Consider the following 9,216-nt stretch of genomic DNA (forward strand, 5'->3'; position numbering starts at 1 on the left):
TAATATTTAGTTAGCTAGCAGGACTGGGTGAAACATAAACTACCATAATCGTGACCATCATTATTTTGGTATTGATATAACTATATTTACTAACATGAAGAATCACATGTAAATGACCAGTGATGTTCACATTTAACTGCATGATAATCATATAGTGCCAGTTTCCCAGACACAGATTAAGCCTAGTGCTTGACTAAACTGATTTTTCTATGAAGATTCTACTTTTAAAATACAGTTTAATCCAGAACTAAGCTAAATCTGTGTCAAGAAAACCATCACATAAAGTGTGATCAAATTAAATGGTGTGCATGCTTCAGCCAAGTCATGCTTGAAACTGTTTCAATCCAGCCATTGTATTTATAATACAATATAATACTACTACTTATGTTTCCAGTGGTTGCTATTTACATCTCAGTCATGTGAGCCTGAGCTTGCCAGTGCAAATATGACTTACAATATATTTCATCCTTGGGAAAGCAAGATTCAACAGTGTCCAATTTAATAAACAGCAACACAACAATATGTTCTATACACAGCATTTCAAACATTATGTGTTGCTTACCTTTGTATGAATTCCAGAGTAAGTGACACCTCCTTTGGGTATTTTATGTTTAAGACATAAAACAAGGAGAAAGTGTAGCTCAGGGCCACAACAGGGGAGTTGATGTGGTCATTAACAACTTCCTGATCGACAGCAATCTTGAATCGCCCATCACCACAAGATATTACAAAAAGAAAAATATTGCATGTCAACTTCAGAAAACCACTCCAAATATAGTCGTTCTTCCATACTCAAAATAATTTGGTTCTCTACTCAGTGTACTCTACTGAGTGTAAAATGCCCTCAACAGGTAATCCACAACAAACTATTTTTTTCTCTCAATATTTTGTTTTCTCACCAAACTACATAGGAGTATCATTTCAAATCAAACTAGACATTTTCAGCAATGCACTAAAATTTGGCTCCCACATTATTGTTATCTTTGCAGCATAACAAAAACAAGTGAACAACTATTACAAGTTAGCTGGGGCCAGAAAGCATGTTAATATGATACAAAAAACTACAAACCCATGATAAGGATGCAGGGGGTGCTACTATGAATGTCATGAACAATGTTTCAAGGCAAGAGAGACAGAGGGCACCAGCAGTGCAAAATGGGTCAAATATAGGGTTGGGATCCGGATCCGGTTCTTTTTTGGAACCGGGTCCAAAGTTCCGGTTCCATCACATTTGGAGTAACGGTTCCTGCAAACGGTTCCTAGATTGTAAAAAAAAAAAAGTCACGCGCATTTCCATTAGAGTGTGGCACGGGCCGCATATTTCTGTCCGAACCCGACCGAGCCCGACATTATTTAATTACTAAAGCACTGAGTTTGTGTCACACAGTTGTTATGGTTACAGGCTATTTAACAGGCCTGGCATGCACCGTGGGTGCTCAGCGGAGAGACCTCCGTGTTTGAGACGGGAGCGGGCGGTGGGAGGTTCGACGCTTCCAGCGAGGGGAGAGGGAGAAATATAACAAAATAAGATAAAATAGGAAAAACCTGTCTCCCTCTTTTATTTAATTTTCTGCGTTTAATCAAGGCAGAGGCTTCCAGCGAGGGGAGCGGTAGAAACAAACAGCCAATGTGTGTGTGTGTGTGTTCTGTTCAGGTGTTGTCACGTAAATAACAGTGCCCAAGCATGAATGCATATAAGTATTTTTTATTACATTGCTGTGGTTAATTTGAGGTAATAGTGTTACTGTAGAAATCAGAGAATCACTTTTTGTTGTTATATATTCTCAGGGAGATGACACAAGCTCTAAATCTGAAATACACACCACACACAAATGTGTATTTTCATCTAATTATACTGTGCAACAGTTAGAATAAAGTTTTTGTATTTGTATGATTGCATTTGTGTTTATTATATGGATCAATGACGTGACGCTACTTTTTTTGTGTTCATATGGTTTAGTCAAATTTAAAAGGGTTAAAATTTGAAAATAAATGTATGATTAACTTACAAATTTTAATTTTGTCTGGATCCAGTATAAAATTTCTGCTTTTAATTCATTTTGAGAGAATATATTAGAGGATAATGGCAAAAATGTCTAAGTGGTGTAACCATAAAAACTTACACCAAATTATTAAACTTGCTTAAAAACACTAAAATTCTCAATAAAGCACAATATCAACTAGTTTGGCATGATCTTTAAGTTATTACTTTTTTATATTCAATAAAGGTAATGGAATACAATTGTTCTAAATATGAAATTTAATTTGGGGAATTATGAAAGTCAAGTAAACTACATGAAGTGTCAAGTAGTGTAACCACCATTTAAGAGGCCGTTTTGTTAATATTGTAAAGAAGGCCATGTGACAGGAAAAGATATTACAGAGAAGGACCCCTGATGATCACAACTGCTGCATAAAGTATATAAAATTAAAAAATTAAATTAAATTAAAAATTAAAAAATTAAAAAATTAAAAATTAAAATTAAATTAAAATGACAAGGTTAGAATCTCTTAAAATTACTCATAAATAGACGTTTTTAGACTCTGGACAGGTTTGGTAAGTTTACATGTCAAATGGTATGACCCTAGAAAAACATTAATAATTCATAAAAAAAATTAAAATGAATTATGTTTAAAAATTACGTTTGAAATATTGAGACTAAGGCCATGTGCTTACACAGGTGTCCATGGTAATGCCTGTCAAATTTGATTTTAAAATGAAATGTCAAATGGTGTAACCGGTTACACCATTTGACTCCTATTAAGAGCCTTTCTGTTATAGGCAATTATGTCAAATATCAGCAGTTTATGATAGTAATTTGTTAGATATCAGTAGTTTATGATGCTAATTAAATATGTATTATATATAAAAAAAAACTCCTTTTGATCTTGTACAGTAGCTTTAAAACACCTAAAAATCCAATAATTCATTTAAAGTAGAAATGTTACTCAAACATTAAAATTTCTGTCTGTAAAATACAATTATTCTGCTATTTCATTACTAATGTATTTCACATTTATAGAAAACTAAAGTAATCAAACTAAATAAATAAAATCAATTTTCCCCATTAGATGCCAGTTTCTAGGATGCTAATGAATCTAATCTAGTCTAATCTAGGATTCTAATGAATGCTAATGATGCAGCAAGGGCCAAATACGTCCTTTTGAGTTGTTGTTTTTGTTGACTTTTTCCCTTATCAGAATTTAAAACACAAAACATGAAACATGAGTTAAATTTTAAAATTAAATGATTGTTGTTAGCAAAGAATTTACAGTAGAAGAAATTAGTTAATTGTTGTCAGCTGTTCCTTTTTCTGAACTTCCTCTCTCATTAAATTTTTATCAACCGTATTCACAATAGTAGACCAGTTCACCCATATGAGTTGTTGTCAGGTGACTTTTTTCTTATCAGAACTTAAGATACAAAACATGAGTTAAATTTTAAAATGAAACATGATTGTAAAATGTTTTTTTCAGCAAAGAATTTACAGTAGAAGAAATTAGCTCAGTTGTCAGATGTTCTTTTTTCTGTACTGAAATAACATGAAAAAAACAAGTTCACTTAACCTTGTTGACTGTCATATTTGTTGTTTGTTGTTTGTTGTAATTTCTGTGTCAATTCCTTCACCAAACAGTGGTGTTTGACTGTAGAAGGAACATGGTCAGGCAATGTATCATATTTTTATGAAAAATACCAGTTACACCAATTGACATAACCCAGTGTCATTTGGTGTAACTGGTATTTTTTCATAAAAATACGACTATATACAGGAAAATAAATGTGGAGTAAAATGTGGAATAAATGTAATCCACTTTTGCAGTGCAACACTGTGTTTTTTAACACAGTCACGCGTTATTTAGAAAAAAAAGGGGTGTTTTTAGGAAATGTCCTGCTCAGTATTGCCAAAATGCATTAAAATTTAAATATAGAAATACTTTTTTTTAAAAGTACACTTAAATCTACTATAGGTGGATAAAATATTTAATATTTATCATTCTTTCGTGGTTACACCATTTGACATTTTCAGGAGCATTCAGTCTTACTTTTCATAAAAAATGGCGCAAATGTCATTTCAAATGACATAAAACCAACAAAAATACAGAATGTACATTTTAACAAATCTGATGCATGCTTTGAAAACTATTTTTGAAGATATTTCTGAATTGCTCATCTTGCCAACCCTTATTTGTCACTGACCCATATACTTGTTTAAGTATAGCAAGTATAATGAATATAATGTAGGAATCGGTAAGAGGAATCGGTAAGGAATCAGAATCGTTAAAATCCTAATGAGTCCCAACCCTAATCAAATATGAAGAAAAACAAATACTTATACTGTTGTGCCATATGGACAAAACCTAGCCAACAGCCCACATATAAAGAGCATTAAAAAATCTTTTAGTGAATGGAAAATAGTCCATTTTTACTTACCTCATTTTGGTAGAAAAGGTGATCGCGGTTTTCCTTTAAGAATTTCGAGATGCCAGAGATCAGCTGCAGTGGATCGTCACCTAGTTGAAACATTATCCCTTTGGTGTCCAGGAAATCTTTGATGCTCTTTCCTTTTCCTTGACAATTCGTCTGCCATCTTTGTGTGAACCGGAAAGCCGAGTAGGGTACAAGTGTGATCAAACAGGTGAACAGCTTCAAAAAGGAAGGGCCACTCTTCCAGCACTGTGTTTACAGTGCTTCCTTTCAGTGTTGCCAAGTCCGCTTATTATAAGTGACTTTGGGCTTCTTTTTCTGTAAAGTCGCGGTTTTCTTGGGCTTGTTTCTAAAGTGTAGTTGCTTATTTGGGCTTGTTCCCAGCTCCATAATAAGTTGTCAAGCAGATATTTTCGATATGTTATTTAAACGTAGGATAGTTTGTCTTGCCTGTTCTCTCTGTCCCTCCCCTTTCTCCATACACACAAGAGACAGCAGAGTTTTTCCCCACCCGCATCCTGCTTCTAATTGGCTCTGACCCTGATGGCAACGAGTAGCCTACTAGCCAATCAGAGGCAGAGCAGGGCAATTTTTTTTTCTGGTTAGGAAAACGTCAGAAGATGAGTGCATAAAAAGCAATAATAAATAAAGAATTTGTGAATTCAGGATGATATTTATTTGTGTGTGCAAATTTTAATTATCAGAGGTTTACTGTGTGTGTGTATATAATGTACTTGGTATATCAGTCTATATTCGATATCCCATCTGTTTTCTAATGTTAAATAATGTTAAAAGGTGGTTAACTCCCTCTTGTGGTCATTGTCCTGAAGCTCAGGGGGGAGAAAAATAAATAAACTGTGTACCCTGGGTACAGTTTTGCAAAACTGTGCACAGTTTACCAATCTGTCCACATGGATGTATATTGACAATCTGTACCCACAGTTTAAAATCCGTCCCCACGGATTGTAAAACCTTGCGCACAGTTTATTTATTTTTCTCTCCCCGGAACCTAGGGGGGCTCCATAGAAAAAGTTGCTTGTTTTGGGCTTGTTTTCACAGGTCTGGTTACTTATTTGTCTCGCGAGATCTGGCAACACTGCTTCCTTTGTTGATAGTTGCACGTTGAATGCAGTACGTTTCAGCCATCAGTTTTCAAACGCGTGACTCCTGAAGATGATTGGTGTTGAAGGCACCTTTCAATTAATCTTGTTTAGATTCTAGTTCTAGCAGCACATGTATGGAAAAAAATAACATAAGAGGTGAAAATAGCGTGTCCACCCCGGTAGACTGGAGATTTGTGTTCCCTCTCACACACACACCTGAGCTGACTGGGCTAACAACTAAGCTAGACCAGCAGCTGTCAATACCAGCCTCACCTGGCTTAGCCGTTTCAAAAAGGAACACACGGATACTATCGTGTCAGCACCACCGCCATTGTTGAGGGCATTAAACTGATCTATAACGTTACACACCAGCAATGCATTTAGTATAGAGGCAACCACAGCTACTCAAAGTCAACAACACCACATCACTGAGGCTACAACTGACTGATTAGCACTGATAGCCTACCTCTGCTTGGCGTCCACGACACTGTAAAATAAGCACTGAAGTCCCTTAACAAGTCCACATTCGTCTCATACTTCGCTTAATTTAACTTAGTAGTAGCCGGCCATGTCGCTAAATTTATTTATTTATTTAAAAGGGACAATGCACATTAATGAACAACAGTAAAAACAGTGTAAATGTGCCGAAGTTAGCGCAACGCTAATTCACATTCGGAGTCCCTTGGCAGGTAACAAACATACACAATTAAGTAGGAAATAACAACAATAAAAAACAGGGGATTTCACATTCAAACATAGCAGCTAATGAGTCTATGAAGTGCAAAATGCCAATTTACAGTATCAGTTTATAAAGTGCATGGTTGCCTATTTAGAGTGCGTAATGTGAGGTAGTATACTATATAAATAAATCTGTTTGCCCAGTTGGGTCAGTCCATTCCTGCCGCCTGGAATAGGCCAAGCCACAGGGGTTCTGCTAATCAGTACCGTATAAGAAAACCAAACATACAATACAATCAAATTTGACAAGGCAGAAAACGTTCAGGACACAAAATACAAAAGGGATGAGTGTATGACAATTGAGAAGAAAATGTGGTGCAGGTCTGCACTCATACAGACACGCACCACATAACTGTACAGATTAGTGATGATTACAATGTTGATTGGTTTTAAGCCAGGTTTTGAGATGAGTTTTGAACGTACCAAGTGTGGGGTATTCTCTTATTGTGAGAGGTATATCATTCCATATGTTAGTGCCTCTAACTGATAAAACAGTTTGGCCAAAAGTTGTACGTCTGAAAGGCACCTCACAATCTCCTCTGATTGTGGCCCTAGTTGTAGTGCCATTAACAGGTTTTGGTTTAATAAATTCTTGTAGTGGTGGTGGTGCAAGTCCATGGAGTACTTTATAAATAGTGCAAGCATATTTGAAAATTTTGAAGTTTTCAAAGCTTAGGAAATTATGTTTCACCAGAATATGACAGTGATGATATGAAATGGCGGTAACGTTAGCTTATTGGCGAAAAATAAGCTAACGCTAGCTCCGCCGATTAGCTAACTCCGCCGATTAGCAACATGACGGGACCACATTCAAGCGGGTGTAAACTCTGCTGTGCTGAGCTGCAGCACCGAGTCAAATAGAGTCAAAGTAAGCAGCACATGTATGGAAAAAAATAATAAAAGAGGTGAAGATAGCGTGTCCATCCCGGTAGACTGGAGTGCTAATGGGTTAGCATGATTTGTGTTCCCTCTCACACACACACACCTGAGCTGACTGGGCTAACAACTGAGCTAGACCAGCAGCTGTCAATACCAGCCTCACCTGGCTTAGCCGTTTCAAATTCAAAATCAACACACGGATACTATCGTGTCAGCACCACCACCATTGTTGAGGGCATTAAACTGATCTATACACACCAGCAATGCGTTTAGCAACCACAGCTACTCAAAGTCAACAACACCACATCACTGAGGCTAAAACTGACTGATTAGCACTGATAGCCTAACGTTACCTCTGCCTGGTGTCCACGACACTGTAAAATAAGCACTGGAGTCCCTTAAAAAGTCCACATAAGTCTCATACTTCTCTTAATTTAGTAGTAGCCCGCCATGTTGCTAAACAGCGGTAACGTTAGCTTATTGTTGAAAAATCAGCTAACGCTAGCTCCGCCGATTAGCGACATGACAGGACCACTATCTGCTTCACCGGGGACTAGACAATGTAAAGTTAGATTTGTTTGTTTGTTTGTTTGTTTGTTTTTACCACAGACGTGTGACAATGCAGTCCAACCGAAGTGGGTAATGGCCGTTACCCTTATCACTTTCCGCGCCAAGCTGAAGTCCTTGTTCCCATAATGCAATGCGGGCTTCAAAATACGGAAGAAACATCTGTAAAAAATTGGAAAATTCCTTCATAGTTACATGGTACATTTTGCTGTATTTTTACGGACTTTTCTTACAGTGTAGCTTCGTAGCGTTCCGTTACGCTGGGCTATATCTCCACTCTCCAGGGTGGTGGGAGAAATGCACAGACTACTTCGTGTTGAAGTGCTGTGGTCGGAATAACGGGTGGTCGGACTACCGGGACTAAAACGATAAAACTTGCCATAGACCTGCATGGTCGGATTAGCGGGTAGTCGGAGTTATGGGTATTCGGACCTATGGGACGTCAGACTAATGCCTGGTCCCCCACTCTCCATTGGTCAATTCGGATGATTGACACCTCTATGGAACCGCCAGAGCCAATAGAATCAAGTTCTGATCAAGTTCTGACCGCTTTTATGTCAATCACACAACTAGAGACGAGAAATATGTGTGACACTACGCGACGGACAACCGCCTTCCTCCAATCAAAGCCCTTGAACCCTGGTCAAACCCGGGCCAAACCAACAGGAAAGTGTTCCCAAAGTATGCTGGGAGATGTAGTGCTTCGGTTTTAGCGGTTTTATCTCTGTGGATAATGTTTCTGCTCTGTATCAACAAAGGTAAGACAACATTTCTGGTTGTGTTTTTCAAAGGCGAGTGTTTTTTTGTCTTATTTGGCTGCTGGTTGTAGAGGGATAAAAATGGTACTGTTGGAATCTGTGGAGCCTCTGCTTCCGAGGACTTGTTGTATCTGTGCTTCCATGACATTGACTACGCTAGTCAATGTCTTTTTTGGGGGGGTCATCCCTGTATGCTGTTGCTGTGTTTTCGCCCCCCGTTGTTTGATTGCTTGGTGTTTTAACTGTGTTTGATGGTCGTACGAATGGTTTCTATGAGCTTGTAGTAGAGTTTCTGAGCTTTCTGTGGGTATGCCACGTGTATATTTATCCAAGGCACATGTGGCTGCTGACATGAATGTTGTTTCAATTCGTGGCTATCAACAGGTTGGGTTGATAACGGTCAAATCTGGTGCAAAGACATCACCGGATCTTTGATAGACATGTGACAGATTATCACCGGATCTTTGATAAATATGTGACAGATCAAGATAGTTATTATCACCGGATCTTTGATAGATATGTGACAGATCAAGACATTTGTATATCATTGGCTCTTTGATAGATATGTGACAGATCAAGACAATTGTATATCACCGGATGTGGTATGATATGTTTTACGTCACACAAGAAACACAAGAAAATTGTACACCACTGAATCTTGGGAAAGCCTGTAGCAACTCATAATGTTATAACCGCACAAAATGTAAACAAGCTGGTACACAGATTGAAGAGATCAGCTTGTAGT

The 9,216-nt window shown here is 37.6% G+C and overlaps 1 pseudogene; it reads right to left on the reverse strand.

Annotated features, from left to right (window-relative positions):
- Positions 1-558: 558 nt before the first annotated feature.
- Positions 559-8,105, reverse strand: LOC144459375 (uncharacterized; annotated as a pseudogene).
- Positions 8,106-9,216: the final 1,111 nt, after the last annotated feature.

This window comes from Epinephelus lanceolatus, chromosome 3, assembly GCF_041903045.1.
Source record: "Epinephelus lanceolatus isolate andai-2023 chromosome 3, ASM4190304v1, whole genome shotgun sequence".
Lineage (NCBI taxonomy): Eukaryota > Metazoa > Chordata > Actinopteri > Perciformes > Serranidae > Epinephelus > Epinephelus lanceolatus.